This window comes from Apis cerana, linkage group LG10, assembly GCF_029169275.1.
Source record: "Apis cerana isolate GH-2021 linkage group LG10, AcerK_1.0, whole genome shotgun sequence".
NCBI classification, from domain to species: Eukaryota; Metazoa; Arthropoda; class Insecta; order Hymenoptera; family Apidae; genus Apis; species Apis cerana.
Window position 1 is genome coordinate 1,564,763 of NC_083861.1, and position 25,383 is coordinate 1,590,145.

The window sequence follows — 25,383 nt, forward strand, 5'->3', positions numbered from 1 at the left end:
ACGTAAAAAATATGAATTTGCGAAAGGATCCGCTTTAATTATCGTTCATCATCTCTCCCACCAAGCTGAAAGGAAGCGCGATGAAAAAATTTTTTCCCACAAGAAAATAAAAATCCCTGTTGTACGGGGTTAAAGTACATTCACCCCGACATGTGGAGGGCCTTTGTTGCAGTTTCAAGCGTAAATCACAGGGAAACGGAAGAGTCTTGGCGACACGAGCCGCGAACAACAGCCGTTGTTCACAACACCGGTTGCAAGGATCGAGGAGAACGTTGTGAGCCGGGGCGATAGTGGAGGATGTACCTTCCGCGAGTCTGCTTCTCGTCCGTGTTACGATACGATCTATTTCTCGAGTATAATAACGCCATTATCCCGGCGGCGCGTGTTTCCTCGTCGCATGGCCGCGCGACGCTTTCACCGAAACGCGGCCGATTAACGAGCGGAGCCTTGGCCGGAAACCGAGGATAACGGCCGTTGTATTTCGCGGGCTAAGTGTTTGGAAGCGTGCGTGGAATTCGGAAATTGTTTCCTTCCTGTTTGGCTTAGCTTATGGTATACCCGGAAGATGATTCATATATTAAGAAAGTTAATGGTGGAGAATTTTTAAGGTATCGTCCGGCTTCAGGGAATTCAGAATCTGAGTTGGTTAATAATTGATATCGATAAAATAAAAGTAATTAAAAAGAGTGTAAGGAATAATTTGAATTAAATTAATTTTGAAGTTATTTTATTATAGATTGGTTTCGTTTGAAGTTACTTAGCTACTTGGTTGTTTGACTTTATTTGATAATGGATGACTTGGAGAAATTTAAGTTTAGTTATTTGATTTTGAAATTAATTTCTTATTAGCGAAAATAATCTAAAATAATTTAAGTTGAATTAGATATTTAATTTTGGAATCAATTGTTTTAGTATTGATTTTTACTTGGTATCATTGAATGGAATATATGAATAATCCAAAATAATTAAAATTAATTTTGAATTTTAATTATTTTGATATCTTCGATTTTGATTAAATAACGTTAGGGATATTTTACTATATCAATTTTGTGAGATAAAATATAAATGATATAGAATATAAACGATTTAGAATTGATATTATTGTTTCATGGGTGATTCAAAATAATTCTAATCTAGTTATTTAATTGATTTATTATCAATTGGTACCGTTAGGATAAAGATGATGCAGCATAATTTTGTCACTTAATTTTTGATTTATTTTATTTCAATACATTACAAAATATACAATAGAATTTTAATTATTTTACACCTATTGTAAGACAGAATTTTAAAGATAGTAATAAATTAATATCACGTTTAATTATATCACACGTAATTACACGCTATTATATTATGAATTATGGCACGTGACATCACGGCTACAAGATATATTTCCATCATGCTAAAATAATGAAAAACGAAATTTTGGAATGACGTGAAAAATACGTGACATGCGCATAACGATACGCATAATGATGTTATAATAGCTCGATTGTGATTATAATTTATTTCCAACAGATTTAAAACTACGATAATGCGTCGGCTCGTATTCTACAAAGTCACGCAATAGCATACGTAATATCATAAGACGTGTTATTAATGCGTTTCTTAATTATCTCAATTATCTTTGAATTCATTTGGAAAAATATTCAATACTTTGATTGCTATTGAAGAATTAATCGATACGATTGATACTTAATAAATTGATAATAAATGAGAGACAGAAAGAACGAATAAGCTTTTTCAAAGTTTCCGAAAAAAAAATTTCGAGAAAGATCAAAATTCGAACAATCGGATAAAGTAAAAATTCGTCTTAGAACGAACACGATTAAAAACTTGACAAACGAGATCGAGAATTGACCCGTTTTATCGCCAGGGGCACAAGAGAGGAAATATTCGTCGCAGAATGTACAAAGGAATCCTCGTGGCCGCTGGTTATGGCAACGTTAAGCCGCTCGATAAACGCATTACGAGCGAAGAGAGTATGGTAACCAATCGAGTTAACATCCCGGTCATCCGTCGCGCAGCTCGAGTTCCGGCGACAGCGGAGACGCGAAACTCGCAGTCGTTCCGCTCTGCCACGAATTGAATTAAAAGTTTGGTGGTGGGCCGGCTGTCCGCCATGTTAAAGGCGAATGCACCGGCTCAGTCAGCATTTTAATAGGCTATTTCAGTCGGCGTTTTAACGGCACGTGTGTGGAAAACTCGCGATAGCCAGTGCTAGTGGATTATTCGATGGATCGCCCATGTGAAATCTCCTTCATTGTCGCGTAATCGTTGAAATGATATTACTGTACAAAAAAATTTTAGATAATATGCATAATGTTTTTTATTGCATTTCTCGCTAAGGTGACATATGTGACATCTAAAAAAGAGAAAATTATAGTTAGTATTGATATATTTAAAAAAAAGATCAGAAGAAATTATGAATAGTCAAGCTGTTCGTTTTAGTCTCGATTCGCTTGTTTATTTTTTATGTTATGAACCATGATATGAGCCACTTGATGCAAAAATGGTTCAAATTAAAATAATATTATTAGTAATCATTAATAATGTTAAGTAATTATTAGATAATGGGAGATGAAGAGATTTGATAATGGAATAATATTAAAAAGTGTCTACTGATGTTTCTCTTTTATGAAAACCATTATTAATATCTATTATATAAAGTTATATCATTAGATAGTAATTTTCCGGAAAATTAAAATACATAATCAAATTTTCTGTGGATGATTTTTATTATTAGACTTATATCACTCTTACACAAACAAGGATTACTATTTTTATTACAAGCAATAAAAAAGAAATATGTTTAAATATCATTCTTATTATATTTTTATTACTTACTTAACAAATCGATAAAGAAAAATGAATAAAATATGATAAAAAACGTGACTTATATCGAGATAATGAAAATCGAAAACGTAAAATTTTATTATGAATCTAAATCGAAAAATAAGAAAATAATAATGAGCATGATTATAAAAAGAGATACATATTATACATTACACGTTTATAACTATTTGTTTACATTTTCTTATTTATTTATTTATATTGTCAGTTATCTTTTCCACATCCCCAATCTTCCTCACGTTCCTAAAAAAAAAAAAAAAAGATCAAACCAAGAACATCAACCCTTCACGCATATACAATACTCTTTAAATCTAAACATCATAAAGATTCCTACACGCATACTTCCCTGAAATATACCATGGAAACATACATTATACAGCTTGTAAAGAAAGCCAAAACCTTCCACCCCCGTCCCACGTTCTTCCCATCAGCCGACATTCATCCCACACTAATCTCCTTCTTCAAAAATAACAAAGTGCAGGCTTCCTTCCGACGCGCTCGAGAGAGAGAGAGAGAGAGAGCTACCCTCTCTCAGAGAGTTTATCGTCTCGGCGCGTCTGGGAAGCGCGTACCTGGCGCGTTATCGTCGCGATACTCGGTCGAAGTGGACGAAAGAAGAGCTGCAGGAACGCTCATACCCTCTCGAAGAAGCCGGTTCCCTCGTCGTCGTTCCATGCGATAACCGCTTATCGATTTGCGGTTGCCTCGAACGCGAGCCGAACAATCTGACGAGCGCGAGGCATGCGCCGGCTACCAAGCCGATTCGATAGCGCATCCGCTCGCCGAGTTCCATGGAACGTCCGCTTGTGCACGGCCCCGGAAGCGCGACCGAACGAGCGTACCACGCGTGAACGTGGATCACCGCGGATTCTGCCTCCTGTTCCGCCGTCGGCCGGGCGCATTCGTTGGATTCTGCCGATCGAGTTCCGAAGTCGTTTTGGAATCGGTCGGGATCGGTTTTAGGGGAAGGTTAGAATTTCCTGAGTAATTTCGGGGTTGGGATGGGACAGGATAGGATAGGGACACTTGATGATAACGATTCAGCGAGAGTGAGAAGAGGGTAAGTTGAGGAGAAGCTTTTAATAAAGGGCAAGTGGTGAAATTCGGCATTTTAATCCCTTATGCAGGGATGATGATCGTAGGGTACAGTTTAGGATGTTTTAAATTCTTAATTAATATCTGTGTTTTGTTACATAGAATAGATAGGTTTTAAATAATACTTTCTTGATCATTTTCTTGAATTTATAATTAATTATAAATTCTTATTCGTATCGAACGAATGCAAATTTCACTGGTTAAAAAATAGAATTCTTAAGATATCTTGGAACATAATTTACGACGGTGTAATTATAGTTCGAATAGTTTTTGTTGATATATAAATATGTAAATAATGTAAAATGACACTGATTACAGAACAGTTTGGGTATTTAATATTCCAAGATAAAAGAAAATGTGTATAGAAAATATTTAAAAAGTTTTTTACTTAAATTAAAATTATACGATGTTCGATACATTGCATTCATAATACATATAAAAAATTGGATAAAAGCAAGGAATCTGTTGCTAATAAAATTCAAAATAAGAAAATTCTATTACTATAAAGACAGGTGAAAAATTCTAAAGTGCTTTCAGCGATTGTGATCAAAGGTATTTGGTGTTCCAGAGTTACTGATACAGAGTAAACGTATTCACAGGATGTAACCGTGGTCCGGCATTCTTACTGTTTGTGCTTGCTACCGCAACAGGCGATTAGCGTAAATATACTATCCTTCCCACGAGCCATTAAGTAAGAGGCCAATAAAGATACCTCCGCGAAAGTGCTGTAACACGGTTTGATACGTTATCATAACTTCGGCCGAGTTCGTACGGCAGCGAGGACATGGACATGAAGTTACAGCTTCATAAAATGCGTACGGTCATCATGATTCCGAAAGGCTCTCTCGTGCGTTTCGATAACGATTGTCCTTGCTCAGTGAGTGCCGACGTGAATTTCTTCTCGGCGAATAAATTATTTGCCAAGGATTGTCCTTGCTAAATTTACATAAGCAATCTTTTTTTAGATATGTATAAAAACTTCAAAGAATTCAGAGAGAGATCATTTATTTATCATAAGGCTATCAAGATTTAATCCTTGATAACAATTATATTTAATAAATCCGATATAAACGAACTCTTAATTTTTCTCTCTTCCAAGGATTAAACGTAATAATCATCTTTATTGCATAGATGTTCGCGAATTTACGAACGACGTTTAATTCCAAGGTTTAATCCTTTCACTTGCATCCTTCAATACCTCTTTCGATATTCAAAAATAATTGAGGATTGAGAGAATTAATATTCAAGCGATTGTCATCGAAGTATATGATATAATATAATATAATATTCCTTATTTAAATACTCTAATATCCGAAGTGTACACTATCTGTTTTCACAACAATATAAATGTCTCTTCTTACATAACAATGGAAATGAAATTTTATTTGAGATTGATATATATATACCTACAATTTGTATTGAAGAATTGTTGACATTAGAAGTGCGAAATGGAAAATTATATGCAAAGCATCGTTATCTCTATTTTATTGCAAACAAACGTATCATTTTCTTCAAAATATAATATAGAATAATTAATCTAAAAAAATATCTGCATTCCATAATTACAAAAATTTCTTTACTCGAATTTTAATCTTGTCTCTCTATTAATTCTACCGCATCTAAAAATTATAATTTTACAAGTTATCGAGAAAATTAAGAACCAAATCAAAGAACAATATTTAAGAATAATTTGAATTATTAAAATTTATAAAATTCTCAACTATCGCTTCCTTCATAATAATTCTCAATTCATATTTTCTTCCCAACTACTCCCATTCCAAGAAACATCAAAGCAACCAAGAAGTATCCTCCAACGTCGAGGCTGGGGTCAGTCGAAACAAGTCTCCGCGGCCAGTCATTACAGTTAATAAGCCCCCCGGCCTTAAATAACGCCAGGCCATTGCCGCAGATGACAGTTATGACAGGCACGACCCATTGTTCCCCGGGTACCAGTAATTATTGGACTCGGTGGCCGCGTTACGCGACGTGGTACCATACACAGACGGAGTGCAACAGGGACGGATGGAAAGCTCACCTATCCGCGGCATTTCAACTGACACAGAGTCCCAGATAAGGGGGAGGGAGAGGAGGCAGAGAAAGAGAGGTATACTTCATGCGCCATTTAGAAGGGTAATGAAAAGACCGGCGTCGGATATGACGAGGGAGAGTAATTGCGTGTACAACCGACGACGTTCCCGGTTGTACTCTCGTCCTTCTTGGCGTCCACGTCTTTCCGACGGCGTTCAGACGATCCATCCACGTCCTTCCGCTTATCCCACGGGCCGCCTCATTGACATGGGCCTGCGGACGACAACGTCGCTTACTCTAATTTCATCGTTGGACCGTTTGGCATCCCCGTGGACGGACCACGCGCCCCGTTTGATCCCTCGTAAGCGTCACCCAGACGCTTAGGAATGCCTGGACGCGACGTAGCCGGTGCATTTAACGTTCACGATCGACGATGGAACGCCGGACGACGTTTACTGATACGAACCGGGTTCCTGAAATGGATTCTGGAATTTTAACTCATACCTGATGCCGGGCGGGGGTTAAATTGGATTCTATGATAATTTTAGCGCGCGTGCTGCGGGGTTTTAGATAGAAAATTTAAATTTGGACGTATGCGATATGAAATAGTCTTAGATGTTTAATAGATATATTATTATTATAGCGAGCAATCGATAAAATTTTATTTTTGTGATAAGAAAAGTAAACATTTATTTATCAAACGCAATTAAATTTTAATCGTTTTAATCGATTTAACTATGTAATGAAATGATTTAATGGAAATTTAATGGAATTATATTTTTATCGTTTTGTTTTGATAATAATTTTAGTGTGCGTGTTATAGTGTTTTAAGTAGGAGAGCTTAAATTTAGAAGTTTGAAGCTTGATATTATATTGGTCAAATAATCAAAATTTTATGATAAGAAAAAGAAAATAGGATCTCGATTAATCAGCTCAAACAGAGAATAAATAGTTCTTGTAAATTGTGTAAATCGTCTGGAAGAAAATAATTAAAAATAAAATAAATTTAATACAAGAAAACTAATCTAATTTAATTCTTTGATAATCGAAAATCGAGATCTCATGTATTTATCAAATAGAAATTTCTATAAACGCTATTTTAATTGATTCAATTCCAAATGAAATTAAAAATTAGATGACTCTTAAATAATAATGAAATTATATTTTCATTTTTATACAAGTTTATACAGTTATCTGTAATATTAACTGTTCAGAAACAGAGTAAGAGTAAAGGCAATATTGAAGAGTGTGACTATGACATTTATGAAACCTCTATTTGAAGTGGAAGGTAAACGATGTATAAACCTTACATGCCAAATGAGCATAACTAATTAAGAATGTTTTATTTCCCGACTGGTGTATTGTTTTTTGCGGCCACTTCGAATTGAAACATCCTTTTGAAAATACGATAAAATATTCTTTTTCATCGAAGAAAAATAAAAAACTATTTTTATTCCATAATAACTTCCCAGTTTTTAAATTCACGCACAATTCACAAAATTTTACGATTAGATATAATACAAAATCCTCTCTCCAATCTCTCTTTTATCTCCACCGTTCCTCGCACCATTCATAATCTCTCAAGGGAAACAATTACGAATTCGCCACCCCCTTTATTTTTCCATTTCACCATTTCACCAGAGCAACGATATTCCATAGAAGACACTCTTCCGGCCTTGGTAAACTGTCGATTCTTATACTTTCAGATCAGCCGAATCCCTAGGTGGGTACCGTTAAAGAAATCCTCCTTCCGCAATTCCAACCCCATACTCTTGTATCCGGCGGTCAGTCAACGGCCAGCTATATTTTCGAAGCTTCTTTTCACCGTGGTCCACGGTATTTGAACGCGGAGAAAGGAGAGCGATAGTGAGAAAGAGAGAAAGAGAGAAAGAGAGAGAAACGTGGTACGGAAGAGGAAGCACGACAACGAAAAGAAGGGTGGTCGAAGAAAGAGGATCGAACGGAGAAGTAGTCAGAGGGAGTCTGGTCAATGCTCGCGAAAATTGGCTTCTAAATCTTGCCGCCGGAATGAGTAGCGCACCCCCTGGTGGCTGGTCGCCTCTCGCTACTCTACGATCCTTTCCCTCGGCTCCGCCGAAAGGTGGAGGATGGAATGAGAAACTGCTGCGGTTTGGAGGTAGGGAGGGCGAGGTGGGAGGCCATTGTCGACTACGTGGGGGCTTATGGGTCCCCACGAAAATCCGCGAGGCAACTTCGTGGAACGGTCTTCCATAAGTTGCGTTCAATGGGACATTGGTATAAAGAGGATGGTGAGAGAGGGTAGAACATGTTTCTGTATCTTTTGAATACAGTTTTGTCTTTGGGGATCATTTCGTGTTGCAATTTTTTCTGATCATCTGTCGACGTTGGAGACTCTTTTTTTCGTAATTCGTGTGTAACCATAAAAAAATATCGTTTCCTTGATATTTCGTCTATATATATATATATTCGATTAAGAAGAGAATGTATAATACACGTACGAAAATATCGAATTTTTAACGATGAATATACAATTGCTTCTTTACTTGAAATATATTATTTAATATTTTTTTATTTTTTAGGATTGAATTGGGTAAATGCTTTAAAAAAACTTCCAAATATTAGATAAGAGTAAAGATATTATACATCTCATTTAAAATATTAAATAAAAATCAATACTAAATTTCTGCTAATTTTCTTTTGTATAAAATGATCTTATACATATTAAAAATTAAATACATGAATTATCTCATTCAAAATCAGTTTCTCTGCTTTCTTTTCCGTTTGTCCATTTAAAACTTAATAAATGATTTCCTTACATTATTTGATGAACTAGGGTGAAATCTTTACCGATGTAGTATTTACACAAAAAACTATCCTCAAGAAAATCCATTACTTTAAAACGTCTCCAAACATCACCAAGCTTCCTGTAAATTATTCCAGAGACACGTGACACGTGATCCAATCGTTTCAACTTCCATCCACGTCCAATAATCCGAAGGAAAGTATACATGGAGTTAATGAATCACTCCTGGCACGTCAACCAACCAGCTGGTGTAAGGATCTCCTCGGAAAATTCGACACTCTGAGAAAAAAAACGAGTATAAAAGAAAGAGCCAGGAAAATAAAAAAGAAGATAAGGAAAAAATATACACCCTCTGTTGAATACAAATCTATGTTCCTCCCGCAGAATGACCCAACCAGGTATCCTCCAAAGAAAAATCCTGGCGTCAAATATTCCGCGTCCATCGATTTTACTGTTTGGTGACGGTTATCGCGCCAGGAAGCGTCGTGTTCGTCGCAAACACGCACGTGCGTGGCCCACGTGCAGTCTAGAGACGACTAACGCTGCAAACACGAACGCTGCCGGGTGTGGTCCTGGCCAGGGAAACGTGATCCCCGTGGTAAACCGCTGTTTACCAAGAACGAGAGAGAGGTGTACTCCTCCCCCGAGAAACACCGATTCTCGCCAGCTTGATCGATGCCCGCGTTAATCTGTCCTTAAGACGCTTTCCTTCCGGCTATCTGCGTACAGAAGGCCGTTATTTCCGGCTGGAAGGTATCCTTGAACGTTTTCGAGCAAACATACCGCGTCGAGGTGCGATAATGAGGGACCGCTTCCCGTTTGGGAATCGAGGATTGGATTTTTGGGGGAACCTCTCGAGGAGATATTTGGGGATAGATAAAGTTGATGAAGTATATGTGTGTATGTGTGTGGGGGAATTCTTCGAAGTGGGGAGGGATCATTCGTCCTCGGGTTTGGACGAGGATGTTTACTGAATGCTGATGGTGAGGGAGGATTTGGATGGAGGATAAAATGTATTGGGAATTGGAATTTTTGTGTGCTTTGTTCTTTTGGTTTATATTATATGATTATTTAATTATTTTTTATATTTAATTCTTTGGAGATTAGCGTTATTAAAAAAAAATTATTACAAATATTACATGTGCACTTTCATTGTTTTCAAGAAAAATAATTCGATGGACGCGTGGATTCGAAAAAACGTGTAATAAAAATAGAATAATTTTAAGAAATTTATAAAATAGATAAAAAAATAATAAAAAATTATTTATTGCGTATAAAAGAATTTCGAAAAATTTCACAAAATATATGCACTTATGTATACGACATTTACCAACGATTTATTGAATATAAATTATTAATTATTATATTTTTATAAAAACGAATTTTAAAAAAACGAATCTAACGAATCTAAGATAACAAAGAAAGAGAAATTTTGCCAGAATGATGGATCGAGTGGGCTCTCGAGCGACCGCTTTTCACAGGCAGGAAGCTGTCTGTTTGTTGTCTTAGGTCGAGTTCGAATGAAACGCGAGCGTCCCGATGCCGACTCCGTTTGGAATACCGCTGTTCGATCCTAAAGAAACATACGAGGCGCCAGCAGTTACGAACGGGTTATGGGAAAACAATGGTTTCCGGGTGGCATACGAGCACCTGCGACTTTCAGCTACTGCCCTCGCCTCCCCATCGTCAACGATTTATTTCCTGCCTCTAATTAACCAAAGAACTACGATATCGCAGTTATACGTTTCTTTTGGCGATTTTTTTTTGCCCAAGTCGATTTAATTGCATCGTTTTCGAGAATGCGAATTAATCGCTTGCTAAACGAAATGAGAATGAAATCAAATGGAAGATTAACTTAATTTCCAATAATTGGTTAACAGATTCGATAAAACGCAATAGTAGTGAAATAAAAAAAAAAGAAATTGAAAAATTCAAAAGTTATAAAAAAACCTGTATCTTTCGTGAATTCTGTACGAAATGTTGATTCGATAAATCTCGATTTCTCAAGGCATTTCAAATAATAAAATATTCAATAAATCGTAATAAATTAAAAAAAAAATTGAAAAGTTTAAAAGTTACGTAAAAGTCACTATATCTTTCACGGATTACAATCTGCACGAAACGTACCTCGACCCAGACGTAACTCGATCGAATCCAGGGGAATCAATTTCTCGAGGCGTGAAGTTTTCGAAATCGTTAAATCAGTTCAATCAATTATTAGCACCGTGTCATTCGATAAACCATCGATCGCAGGCCACAGGCTTACCGATAAATTCCTGGCGCGCGCCAACTTGCACGGTCCGCGAGCAATCGATTACCCAATATCGTCTTTCACAACCTGGAGGTCTGGCCCCTCGGTCGTACGGACGTTGACACAACATGGCTACTACACAGTTGTACAACTCGAGAAGATAATATTACGTATCGGGGATGCTATAGAGGTCATCTTTACATACGGAGGCCTGACAGCTGCGTAATCGATGCGACCGCGACTACCATGGAAACCATAGTTTTCCAAACCGTAGACACAACTTTCTCCTCAACGTTCCAACGGCCACCACTACACCACTACTACTCTCTGTAGACACCGTTGTGCGTTTACCGACGTTGATCGTTTTATCTTTCGGAGCTGGGAAAGGGAGATCCCGCGCCGAAAGGAAAAACTCGAAACGAGAATTCGCCTGGGGACGAACTTTTCGCCAATCTAACGAAGCCACTCGGTTAAGCCGATTACTTTCGTCGGATGGCTGGAACCCCGGGAAACTCATCCGTTACATGCCGCGCGATAAACAGAAACTTCTCCTCCGGGCGAGGACTCGATAAATCAATTAATTTACCGTGGCCGAATAATCGAATAACAGGACGTACAGGTGGCTGGCTATGGGAAAACTTCGTTTGCTCGTTTATTTTTTTTTTTTTTATTTTAAATCCAAAGTTTTCCTATGATTATTTCAATGTATGTCAATTATTTAAAATATAATAATCGTTATATATATGAGAGCTTGAGAATCAAATGATTTTTCAAATTAAAATTTGATTTGTTATTTAGTTTCGTTATTGGAAACGCAATAAAAATATCAAAAATTACAATATTAATTAATTTTAAACGTCAGCATTTCTTTATGTAAATGCATTATAAAATATTAAAAAACATTGATGATTATAGATCCAGAAAAATAGATATTGTGATGACAATTAAAAATTAATTTAAGTTAATCTATTTAAATTACAAAGGATGATCTTGAAAATGTGAATATGATCAATTCGTGAATAAATAAAAGTATCATTTGTAGAGAGTAGAGCTATTTCAGACTGTTCAATTTACAAATTCCAAAATTCTGAAAGAAACTTTAATCAGTCATCACAAAAATTTCAAATCTAAAAAGATTTATCTATAAAGATTTTCGAGATATTCATTCCAGACACAGAAAACAATGATCAGATAAAAGAGAAGTCAATCTTCTCGGTCTGTGGAATAAAAGAAGATCTTCTTTGCAAGATCTCTTATTACTCGAACTTCTGGAAAGACTGTCGAAAGTAGAACTTCGAAAAGGACCGAGCAATCGGAGCACTAGCGACGAGTTTACGTGGCGCATGAAACCAGTCTCCATCTCGAATTACAACACTCGTTACCACAGCCGTCTCGAGTTCCAGAGCGCACTTTTAATGAGTTTCTCGGGCCATGGTCAATTAGGCCCAAACTTGAAGATCCTCCATCAATCGACGACATGGAACACGTAGCGAGGAAGTTTTCACCCCATGGAAACGCGGGTGTTTACATCCACATGATTCTACATGTTTATGACACCCTTCGAAGAAAACGACGTTGCGTGAAAATAGCTTTTATCACAGTGGTTCTCAATTTTGGCAAAAATATTTTTTTTATAGAATGAAGTATTTATCAGAGAAGAATCAATTTATTAAAAATTTTTTAATATAAATTTTTATTTTATATATTATATAGATTCTTGAGATTCTCAATATAGAATGTCTACACATATAGTGAATATATTTTAAGAAAAGAATGTTATGAAAAAAATGTAAAATTTATTTATAAGAGAATATTTAATGTAATATTAAAATGGATGCTTAGAGATTATATGAAAGTAACTTTCATTTTTTTATCGATATTATATTATTTTGGTGCATTTGCTTGTTACTTTCTTCGTGAAAGTATTCGTAAAAGATCTTTATTTTAGAAGATATATTTATGTTCAAGTTTATAAAATTTATTGCACAAAAGAAAAATATGCAGTAAATATACAGTTTATCATTACTTTACGTATTTTTTATTTTTTATATAAATCAATATCTTTTAAAAAAATATTTTTTTTGTGATATTTCCTCTTTAAATATTCCACTATATTTAAATAAAAAAGACGCTTTATAACGAAGATTATTTCATATTATTTTTTTTTTTTGAATTTAAAGATAATTTTATATTGTATAATTGAAAATAATTGAAAATAATAATTTAATCTACAACAATATTTCCTAATCTTTCATAATGTGCAATTTTCTTTTCATAATTAATTTTCATATATAAAGTACATAGAATATTTTATTTTTAAAAATGAATTAAAGAATCTGGTGGAGAAATGGAAAGATATTAAAAAATGCCATAACAAATAGAAAATATTTAAATATTTATTTATATAAATATATTACAAGTTGGGAATCCATGTTGTATCAAAATCTTCAGAGAAATATTTCAGTTTCTCAAAGTTGTTGGAGATTTTTATTGCACTCGTGTGCACACCAATGAGCCCTCCACAGCGTTAAGTGGGACTTCAGAAACGAGCTGTAAACGTTCGCCAATCCCAAACCCCGTATTACCCCCTTTTATTTGGGGCGCGAAGATTCATGGCGAATGTTTTCGAACTGTCGCTTTGTCGACACGCTTTATCGTTATTGTATATATTTCCTGATGTGTCATACTGTGATTCACTAGGGTTGCTTCACCCTGAGTGAAGTAGTTTCTGAGTTGATGATTCTTGCAGTTTTGAAAATAATTGAAATGAAAATAATGAAAATAATTTTCATCATTTGAATTGATAGATATCATAGAGATGATTATGTGATATCAATGTGATATTATTATTTTAATTTTGTAATAAAAATTCGAACGAATGGAATTTTAATTAAAAACATCTTATAATTTTTTATAAAATCCTTTTATTTATAAGATAAAATTAAAAATGTTTTTATTCCTTTTACATTGGATTTTCGTTATTTAAATTTAAGCTTCAAAACTTGTGAATTAATAAAATTTATAACAATTTGCTTTAAAAGAATAAAAATAATTTTAAATTGACGAGTTAAGTATACATAGATTAATTAGTTTCATTTTATTCAAATCTCTTCCTGTCATCCGAGATTTAAAATTCATACAAATGTGATAACTGTGTTCCGCATTATTTTCTATAAGAACTGTGAAAATTGAAGTATCGTGTCACACGAAAATCGTTCCAATTTTTGCTCTGTCATACGAATCATACGTGTAATGCGAGTACCGTGTTATTCGAGAGTTCATAGTTCGAAACGTATAGCTCGAACGTTCCATAGAATTACTGAGAACCGATCATGTTAAATACCTCGATCATTTTCAATAATCATAGATCACCACGATTGCCATTTAACCTTTTCATCTATACCACCGTGTGCCCTCAGAACCACCCTTGAAACCGCAATCTCTCAAACCGCGGAAAATGCAAAACCTGGTACACTGAAGGATTCCTCTGAATTGCAAACGATCACGCATCTCCATTTATCCATGCGTCTGATCGCGGAATTCGTGGTTGGCCAAAAAATGTTGGCCAGGCCACAGAGTAGAAGAGAATGTTTCCATTCGATTACACTGCTAATTGTACGAAAATGATCGATCCTTAAAGCAAATCCATATAATCAGTTCTTCTTTATTTAAATATTCTTTTTTATAATTTTTTATAATTTCATTTTTCTAGATTAATGATCGAAATGACTACGAAAAGTATACATATATCATTTAGTTGTTATAATTGCAAATATTTATACAAAATAAAATTCAAATTAAATATTATATATATGTAATATATATATGTGTGTATTTAGAAAAATTTGATATGAAAATGAAATATAAAATTTGAGAAAGAAACATTTTAGTAAAAAAAAAAATAGTATTATGCAAATAGTTCTCTGTACTCTAATGATATTTATCAATTCTATATTAGTCTATAGTATATAATATCATTAAATCATTTGATCATTCTATTTAACCAATAATTCTCAAAGAATCTACGATCTAATCAACTTGTAATATGTTAATTTTGCAAAATGATCCATGTTATTCGAAAACTAGATGAAAATTGAACATTTTAAAAGCATCAATGAAAAATAAATCAAAATCAAATCTCCGTTCCCAAATCTCGATCATCCATAATTGTACGTGAAAATAAGAAAAATAATTTTATAGCCAATCCAATATACGTAAAAAAATTAATCTACATAATATCAGGAATTGCGAATCACCTCATTTCGCCTTCAGAACGATTCATATATCCAATTCCAATCCCCTTTGCCGGAAACTTTTCCATTTCCGTATTAGCCACAGCGACGTTTTGTTTAAACACGGGTTAAGCCGGCGTCCCGTCGACTGGACGCCGCGGAAACTGTCTGGTTTCGAGGGAAAATACCGCGTGAAAACTTTTCCTCCCCCTCTGTTAGACGAGAGAGAGAGAGAGAGAGAGAGATCTGCTTCCTGGTTCGAGGAGATGAAAAGGTCGAATCTTTCTCTCTCTCTCTCTCTCTCTCTCTCTCTCTCTCTCTATCTATCTATCTATCTATCTATCTCGTTCCTTCTTTACCCCGCGCAGGAGGGTTAGATGGAGCCGAGTAATGAGCTTCCCGGACCGCTTGTAACGAGCAAAAACTTATCGTCACTCTCCCTCCTGATTTACTCGACCTGCCACGTCGTTAGTTGTACTGCCTCCATCCACCCGATCCTCTTCGACAGTAACTGCGCTAGGCGTCCTAAAAAGCCTTCGACGCATTCTGGATCCGACAAGCATCGAGACGTCGATTCGTTCTTTGCTCTCTTTTCACCAGTTTTTTTGCATGCTGGTTCTTTGAAAATACGCGGCGTTTTTTCGACGGAAGATGGTATCGATGATCACGGTTTTTGAACGAGCAATGGCGGCTGGTGATTGATACTCTCGAGCGAGATCGAGCCGATTTTTAGGAGATCTTTCATAAAGATGTTCTTAAACTGTACATTCAAGAAAATCTTTTTTCAATTTGTCAGAGTGAAATATTTAGTAATTTTCAAAATTCTGCAAGGAGGAACTTTAAATTTTGTATTTTTTTAACCTTTCACACATATTTACAATCAATCGTAAGATTTGTGAATAGAGAAAATAAAAAAAAAATGTTTACAATTACATTAAATCTTTGTATCGTTAATTTCTTTGTAATCAACAATGAGATATTTCATTAGTCTTTGTTCTATCTAGGGTCGAGATATCTGGCGTTATCTTCGCTATGAGATATCTTATTCGAACCATTGCATGAACAACGTTTCGTCTCGAGGCGAGGTCTATTCGAATAGAAAAATGCAAAAATAAGAACATATTTATTTTATCGTATCTAATCCTTCAATAATGTTTCTCTTTTGAAGACTATATATGGATCATTTCGTTGATGATTCCACGAAAAGTCACTTTTTTCGAGGAGACCAACGTTCGAGATGTCAGCACAAGAATCTGACCCTGTTCCTTTCTCAGAAGTAGACATCGATAACCCTGTTACGAGAGGTCCTCGCGATGGCCTCGGCTACGCGATAGTTTCAACGGTTGGCTATTTATTGAACCAAGAAGTGAAACAATGATCATAAATAACGAACAGATAAGTTCCTATACTAATTGGTGACGGATGCTAAGCCGTGCAACTGCTTGTCCTACCAGGCAGTTTACGATGCTTTTATTACCGATAAAACGTTCCTTTTTTCGTGGAAAATCTTTCATCGTAATCGTCGCTGAAATTCATTTATATTAGCCTGATATAAACGAAAAATAAAACAGAAAAAGGAAAGATCGAAAGAAGATCAATTAGAAATGCGTGTAAGTAAGTGTGCATTCTTGGAAACGAGGATCGAGGAGTCGAGATAGCCTGGAAAGATTACTGATGAGAGTCAATAGGCGCATAGAGAAAGAAGTAGATAGGGAAAAGATCGAAGGAGGAACGTTAGGGATTTGGGAATCACGGGAATGCCTCTGAATGCCTCCCTTTCTCGCGAAGGGGAACAATGTTCATTAATAAAAAAGTCGGAACAGGGGATGCTCCTATTGGGTTTACGTCGTCGCGCCACTTTTTTACCCGGAACATCATTCATTCCCTGTCACAGAGCAATTCGAAAGAATATTTACGGTCCCATGCTTTGCATTTTAAAGAAAAAAAATTTACGAACTTGAAAAGCAGATAATTTTGTAATAAATTATCGTGTATCTGTTTTTGAATATTGAAGCTAAAGAAGTTTCGAATATTTAGAATACAATGTAATGTTTAAATCGAATTAAACCGAAGATACGAAGAAAGAACTAGAAAAATTTAAAGAGTCGATAGAATGTCTGATAAAGGAACATTTTTAAATTAATTCTGAAAAAAATAGGAAGAAAATGAAAATATAATAAATATATAATTCTATAATCTATAAATTGATATAATAAATAGGATATTGGATATTCTAAGATCAACATCGAAGATTAGTTAATTTCATATTTGAGACTTAGAATCTTTATCAATGAAAAATCGGTCACGATTTTAAACTCTTGAAAAAAAGATTAAGAGTAATGATACCACGAGATAATATTTCACTATCGAAAGTGAAAAATTAGAAATTAGTGATGATAATATAAAAAACTTATCGTTATATATCCGGTAATTAAAAATATGAACTTGAGAGCAGTAAGAAATATTCATAAAAATATATTATACAAGAAAAATTTATAATTTAAGAAAAAAATACATTCTAGAACTGGTGTAAACGAAAATTCCACATCACAATTAACGAAACGAATGCATTTTAAAATAAACGAAGATCGATAGAGAGTCGGGACAGGCGTGGTCCATATTCCCTTCCCTGGTTACTGGAAAAAATTAGTGGACCCCTCTTTCTTTTGCTCCATTCCATCTTTTTTGGAAACAGGCGTACGTCACGAGACCGTGCACCCATGATCCGTGAGTTATTTAACTCGTTTGTCTTAATGAGAGTTATTTGATCCCTCGTGTCGAATTGGCGCTGCAGGAGACTCGTAACGCAATAAAGCAAAAAGCTAATGGCGCTCGTTACCGCATTGTTAGGTGATAAAGATCTACACAATGCATAAGGCTTCACGGACGCGCTCGTTTTCGAATGCGTTTCTGCCGTCGACACGTGTTCCACTCTTCGTTACCCTAATTGCGTAAATTGAACGCAATCTGTCAGGATGCATCGGGCGTCGCCCTCAAATCGTTTCTTGATAGTTTTGCCACGCTCCGCGTCACGGAACCGTTCTCCTCCTTTCCGCAGTTTTGGATGGAAATGGAATGTCTCTCCTTCGGTTGATTCCATTTAACAATAGAAATGTCTCGCGGATTCAATCAGCGGAGATTCCTGGGAAAATTTTGTACTTTGTTAACGTTCTCACTGAAATTTCGTGTCACGTACATAAATATAACGAGAGAATCAAAAGTAAGTATACATATTGGAAGAAAAGAATTCATTTGGTAAATATCATATTTGTACATTAAATAGATTATAAATATAAATTGTAAGTAAGTAAGGAAACATTGTATGGAACAAAAAACGTTATTTTTATATAGTTTATTTGTTATGAAATTCTATCTTTTTTATTAAATAATTTTTTAATTAAGTGGTAAAATTATCAGTCTTCTCTAACTTAAATTCTTCTCTTCCTTTTACGCTTGATATTGCATTTCTTTTATCAAAACGGATTAAATTTTAATCTACGTAAACACCATAAAATTTAATTTTGAAACTTAAAAATTAATATATCCCAAACTTAATTCCTCAATCATAATCTATGAAATGAAAATTAAATCTTTCAAATTTTTATAAAAGTCATAGATATATATACGTTATTCAATCATGAATAATTCAAACGAGAATGATATTACAACTCGTGATATTTCATATTTCTGAGAACTCATATATTCATATTCATTGGAATAAATTCTTGAAATCTTGAAAATATTAAATCATTCGTAAAAACATTAAAAACCAGATTTCTAGCCGAGGTATCACATCCTTCAAATTCGTTCAATCGTAACTCAAGAAAGATCGATGCATATAAGTCCTTCAAGATTCAGAATCCGGATCAAGAAATGCAGCAAGATTCAAAGAGCGATCTCGAAGGGGGAGGGAGAGGGAAGGCAAAAGGACGGCGAAATAAATTTAGCGGCGACACAGAGGCTACTTCTCGTTGGAGCGTATCGTTTTCTTCGTTCTAAAAGCTACCCGTAGTCGCGTCCAATTATGCCTGAAACCAGTTTAACCGAGGGTTGCGACGGTTGCCGACTGGTGGCTGATCGAGACGAGCGGAAGAGGCCGGTCCAAAAGCTTTCAAGATCATCGGGTGGACATCCCGCGGCGAATAGCTACTTCTGTAATGATTACATTAGCTTAGCGTAAATTATACGCGCCGTTGAACCCGTGGAAGAAGTAGGGAGGAGGAGGAGCCCGATTAGAAATGGCCGAGATAACAGGTTACTCGTTTTATCTGGCCGACCGATCCTGTCATGCTTCGCTGCATCCTCGGACGCTGTTGGATCCCGATGGGAGGAAACGATTTCACGACGTGCATTCGAGTTGCGAGGCGACTGAGTGATAATGACATTGCTCCCGTCGATGTTGCGATATTTTTTCTCTTTTTTTCCTATTTTATTTCCTTCAAGGGAGACGCGAGACTGATTTATTCCCTCGTTGCGGATTATTGGCTCTCCCTTCCGGTTGGAATTAGTCGCACATTCGAGGATATTTATCGGTGGAATGTAGAATCGAGGAGTTATAGAATTTCTTAGATGTGCCGATATGGAAAAGAGGGTAATTGGAGAAAAGGTAGGAAGAAGAATAAAGAGAAGAAATAAAAGAGAAGAAAGGAATAGATAGAGTGGCACAGAAAATCGAAAAATAAATGAAAAAAAAGAGATGGAACAAAAAATAGAACCGAAAAAAAGATGGAATAGAAAACAGAGCAGGAAGAAAAATAGTCTGAGAGGGGGATAAAATAAACAAACAAAGTAGAAACAAGAAAGAAACAGTCTGGTGAAAAATATCCAAGTATTTCGATAAACAAGGCTAAATGTATATAACTGTTTTTGAAATTGATTGACGTTCTTATATTGTCGTGTCTCTATATCGTGTATTATTTGATGTTTTAATTGAACGATCGTATAACTGAGAATGAATAGCAATTTTGTCGGGCTCAGTACTATAAGACGGCATACGTAAACCTAGGGGTTTCTGTGGAAAAATGGCACGAGAGAAATAAAACAGTAGTGAGGAACGAAGCGGAATAAAAACGCGTAGTAGAGAATAAACTGGAGCAGTTAAGTAGCGGGGGAGTGAAGCAGTAAAGGAATGAAAAATGAGGTCGAGCGAAACAGGAACAGGGAATAAAGAATAAGAGCGGTAAAGAACAGCGGTACCGTGAGCGGAAGAAAATAAAAAAAAAAAATAATAATGTAAAATGAAAAAACAGCGGTGGATAAAGGGGCGTAATAAAGCAATCTAAAAACGAAGTATCTTCTGATCTATAAAATTTGGTTAATAATCATCTTCGTTCAATCCCTCGATAAAAAATAGGATGAAAAGAATCTAAATATTTCAATTTCAATTGTAATATTTGAAAGTTTCTGTTAAAAGTAGACAGACAAAAATGATTCTGTGTTAACAATATGAAATGTATCTGTGTTAACAATATGAAAATATTTATTTCTTTCATTGTTTCAACAAATGAGCGAAAGTTAGTTTATTTTAAGAAATCAATAAAGTTTCTTAAAAACTCTTCGTTTGTTTCCCTCAATTTTTATAATCCAAACCATTTTAACCGCCTCGTTTATCGCGTTAAAAATTATCAACCATTGTAAAAAGCAATGCATCGAGAACAATGCATTTTCATTACCAAGAAGATTGAATAACGCGATTGTAGTTTTGATTGCAAGACATTAAGTCACTCCATCGAGTCGTTGCCAAAATCATCTTTTCCTAAGATAAGACGGTTAATAATTAGTGGTTCATCCAAAGGAGTCTTCTTGCAAGAAGACGCCCGGGCGTACTGCCAAACGCATCTTTAGCCAATTCTCTCTCTCTCTCTCTCTCTCTCTTTCCCTCTCTCTCTCTCTCTCTCTCTCTCTCTCTCTTTCCCTCTTTCATTAGACTTACAATCCGTTTGGCCAGGATGATTTCTCGCAATTCACGAATCCACAGGGCTGGGAGTGGGATCGATTAAAATACATGGCTGCGATGAAAATGGGATGGAACGATGGCGGAAGCAGGGAAATCGTGCTAATGGAAACATTTCCGATGAGATCTCGTTGAACGTGGCTTGTCTTCCATCGAGGCGAGATTTATAATCCACTTTGGGGTTAATTATTCGTTTCCAACGGCGGAACATTGAATTATGTTTGAACCGCCAATGATCTCGCTGGTTTATATCTGACAGAGTAAATAGAATGTCCAATCTTTAATTGAAGTTGTGATCGAAACTTTCGATTTTCGAATTTGATATATTAACGTGACAGTTAATCCTGAAAGTATGAATTGTGCGACAAAATTTATGAATGAAATTTAACTTCAAAGGGATTAATGTTTTATTTCAATATATTTTTACTGTATAATTTTAATAAAAGTAATTTTATTTTTTAATAAAAATTGTGTTATTTATTATCAAATTTGTAAGTGTATATCGTTGGATAAAATATATTTAAACTGAATTGGAAGAAAAAATTTTAATAACTATGCATTAGCTTAATTTTGTTTTGTTTTATTTTTATGTTATTAAATTTATCAAATTACAGATATTTATTTATTTATATAAAATTTCAATATATAAAATGCATATATTAAAAGCACCAAAGTATTGTTCAAAATATAATAAACACACTATATTTGAATTTGAAAAATAAAACATATTTCTATTTAAACTGCATTTCTTTAACCATGTTCATAAAAATTTGATTTTATATAAAAATTTTACTTATTATAAATATTCTAAAATTTTTAAATATATTATAATATATTTTTCAAAAAATAATTACATATAGTGCGTCATATATAAAACTGTAAAATTGCAAATATTAAAAAGCTGTATTCATAAACTTCGACACTGAATGCTATTGATTCAAATAAAATCGATCGATCAAACTTTAATTTAAACATAAAGTATTCGCTAATAATTCGTGTAATAAAGTTCATAAATATTTCCCGAATACTAATCTATCAATTTCTTCAGTTTTTCAGGAAAAATCGTAATTACTACGTATTTAATATCCTTGAAAATCAAGGCTTGTAAAAAAATATCGAACAATTTACGAACACTTTCTCTACAAATTGTGAATAAAAGTCTGCAGAAATTTTATTCCATTCTAAATAGCTATACATAATTATAAATAATTTAAATTTATATTGTGTTTGGTTTCATTTCACTCAAAAAAATCTACTATACTATAAATATGAATTTATTAAATGCGAAAAGATTGTGCAATTTCTAAAAAAATTTAATTTCCACACCAGTCGTACTTTTATAGATAAAACTTAAGAGACGTAACAAGATATCGAATTCTCCACATTAATGCACAGTCGCGACGGAAAGTCTAACAAAACCAACCGCCGATACCTGTCCACTGTTTCTAATCTCCTATGCACCCCATAGTCCGATAATGGCGGGAGCGATGCACCTGTCGCTAGATTCGAATCGACGGACGCGTGACGCAACTCTCGATACGGTTCTCCCTCTAATTCTACGCGAGTTACCAATTTATAGCGTCGAGGTCCGGTCGTCTACGTGTACCTGAGCCGTGTCTACACGCGTCTAACACGCGTAGCTCATTAATCGAGAGGTCTGGTCGCCGACGATCCACCCACGGAGATGCCCTACCCAAACCCAGCTGTCCGTCCATTTCTGTTTCCCGGTTGGACGAACAGTTACGTTTCGTAACCGACTCCTTCGACTCCTTCCTTCGAAGCCCACTGTCGCCGTGGTAACGCAAACCGGCCGCGGTGTGCACCTTGTACACCGTTCTGTGGAATCGCAGAATGGAAAGCTCCAGGGAACGGAGACGGGTTGAGGAAACACATCCGTCTGCGTTTGAACGGGCCAGCTTTTGACGGTACGTACTGTCCTCTCAGACGTAGCGCAAATACGCGCACCTGGCCGGCCGGTGTACGTGCCCGTTTTCCTCCTCCGTGGAAAGTGGGGCCACCACACGATCTTACTCGAGATGACTCGCGACTGTCTGTACACTGTCGAGATCGCTGCCTGTCTCTGTTTCTATTCTGGCGGAATAGTTATTACGGCGAGAATAGTTATTATCTGCGTCCGTTATTATTGGAAAGTCGGGAGCATGGGGTGGAATTTTCGAGTCTGGATGATATCCGCGAGGATACTAAGTCTTTGAACGTTGTATTTATGGGACTGGTATTAGACGTGGTATGAGACGTGGATATCATAATGAAAATATGCTAATATGTTTAGTAATTTATAAAAATAAGAATTTACGTAGTTTTATTCAGGAAAAAGATTAAATTATTTAAATTATATATTTTTCAACGAAATGCATCCTTCTTTACAAAAAATTGGAACAAATATATATGTATAATAAAATACATACTATAATATAATTTTTGCTTATTCTTAAAAACGTTTTGAAATGATTAGTAACTTCCATTTAGGATATTCCATTAGATATTATCGTTATAGTATTTTCCAAAATAAGAATATTGACTAGTATTTCAAAACTTTAATCACGAACTTCGTGAAAAATCTCCTACATCAAATAAACTTGTTATCGTAAAATTTTCTCTTATATATACCTTCCACGCGCACTTAAACCTTAACTTACACGAGAAAGTTATAGAAATATCGCAAAAGTGGAAGATACACTACACCCGTTAAGTGAATCACATCAAAGTTCTCCGCTCGAATCGAAGTCTGAGGGAAAGGGAGGAGCAAGTTTCGCGCACGGAAGTGCATTAAAGCCGTTCATCGATTGTGGCAGTGAGTTACCACCCCGGTTGAAGATTATTAAACCCTTCCTCCGTACGCGATACGGAAGTTTCGCGTAAAGTCGTATGATTTCTCGTATGAAATTGGCGAAGGGCGACGACGGGGCGGGAGTTTAACAACCCTGGGTGCACGGCCACCGCTTTAAAACTTTAATGTTTCCTTAGCTCTTTGAATCGCTTTACAGTCTCATTCCCCCAGCAGCGAGCGGGTTCAAAGCTTTTGCGGGGAGTGGAGGGGATTCGCATTTAGATCCATTCTCGCGTCCGCGACCATCGTTTTCGCATTAAACCATTTAACTTCGTATCCGATCCCTTCCTCTCCCCTGTTTCACCGCTGCAACAAATATTTGCCACGTGTAGTTTGCGTTGGACTTAGGAACCGGCGTGAATTCCATTAAAAGCGTCGTCGATGAGTTCATTCATGGGCGAGTTTGCGGATCCACTCGAGACACGTCCTAAACGAGCTTCGAGAGCGATTGGGTTATTCATTCGAATGGAAAAACATTGGTTAATGTATTCCTCTTGGCGAATAATTGTGAAATCATCTTGAAGGAATGCAGTAAATTTCGGTTCAATATAAAAAAGTTTCAGAATTAAAAAAATCTGAATGAAGGAGAAATCTTTTTCTTGCGCAAAGTTTTATTGTTAATTTTTTTGATATTATTTTTTTATATATATTGTAAAAATTTCTATAAATTTCTTATAGAAAAATATTGTAAAAGTTGTCTGAAATACATTATTAAAAAAAGTTTTAAACCAAAAAATCTTATTTATTAAATTTAAAAAATAATGTCAGAATATTTTTATAATACGAAAATTTATTTTTCTTTTCTGTTTTTATTTTTTTTTTAATATTTCGAAAATGATTATGATTGAATCAAAGATTTTGTTTCATAATTTTTTTGTTGCATCATATATCTTTATTTTAAATATGAAGCATAAAAATCAATTGCTATTAATGTTTTTCGTTTCATATTTTCTCAATTTCCTCTTACAAAACCAGATTTCCCGAATATCTCAAGAATCAGATCCATCGCATGCGACACAGTTTCATTTCACTCTAGCTTCATCGCGAACGTCTCGATTACTGGGTTTCCCACGAATCGCGAGAAGGCTTTGCATTCGTATCCACGTCGATCGCAATTAATCCCAGGGCCAAAGAAAAAAATAAATAAATAGTCACGATCGTAGCGTGGAAGCGTGGTGAGGTTGAAGACGAGCTCTCACACGCGTGATTTACGCACAACAAATCTTCTATCCCATCGGAACGCGTAGGTCGTGGATCGGCCGAGGCGCAAAGCGAGAGGCGGTAATGGGCCCAGTGGCCGACGGAGGATAACAAATCATAAATACGCATAAGGCTGGT

The 25,383-nt window shown here is 35.4% G+C and overlaps 1 long non-coding RNA gene across 5 annotated transcripts in view; it reads right to left on the bottom strand.

Annotated features, from left to right (window-relative positions):
- LOC107996036 (uncharacterized) overlaps positions 1–25,383 on the bottom strand; it is a 227,934-nt gene that overhangs the window by 140,540 nt on the left and 62,011 nt on the right. For 2 of the 5 annotated variants that reach the window (XR_009831287.1, XR_009831285.1), the window contains one exon: positions 17,719–18,386. The exons of 1 other annotated variant lie outside the window; for it this stretch is intronic. This is a non-coding gene — a long non-coding RNA (uncharacterized LOC107996036). Of the gene's footprint in view, positions 1–1,194; positions 6,450–8,396; positions 9,041–9,110; positions 9,481–17,718; positions 18,387–25,383 lie in introns of those variants that run through there. 2 more of the 5 variants (XR_009831282.1, XR_009831290.1) reach the window with 2 other exon arrangements.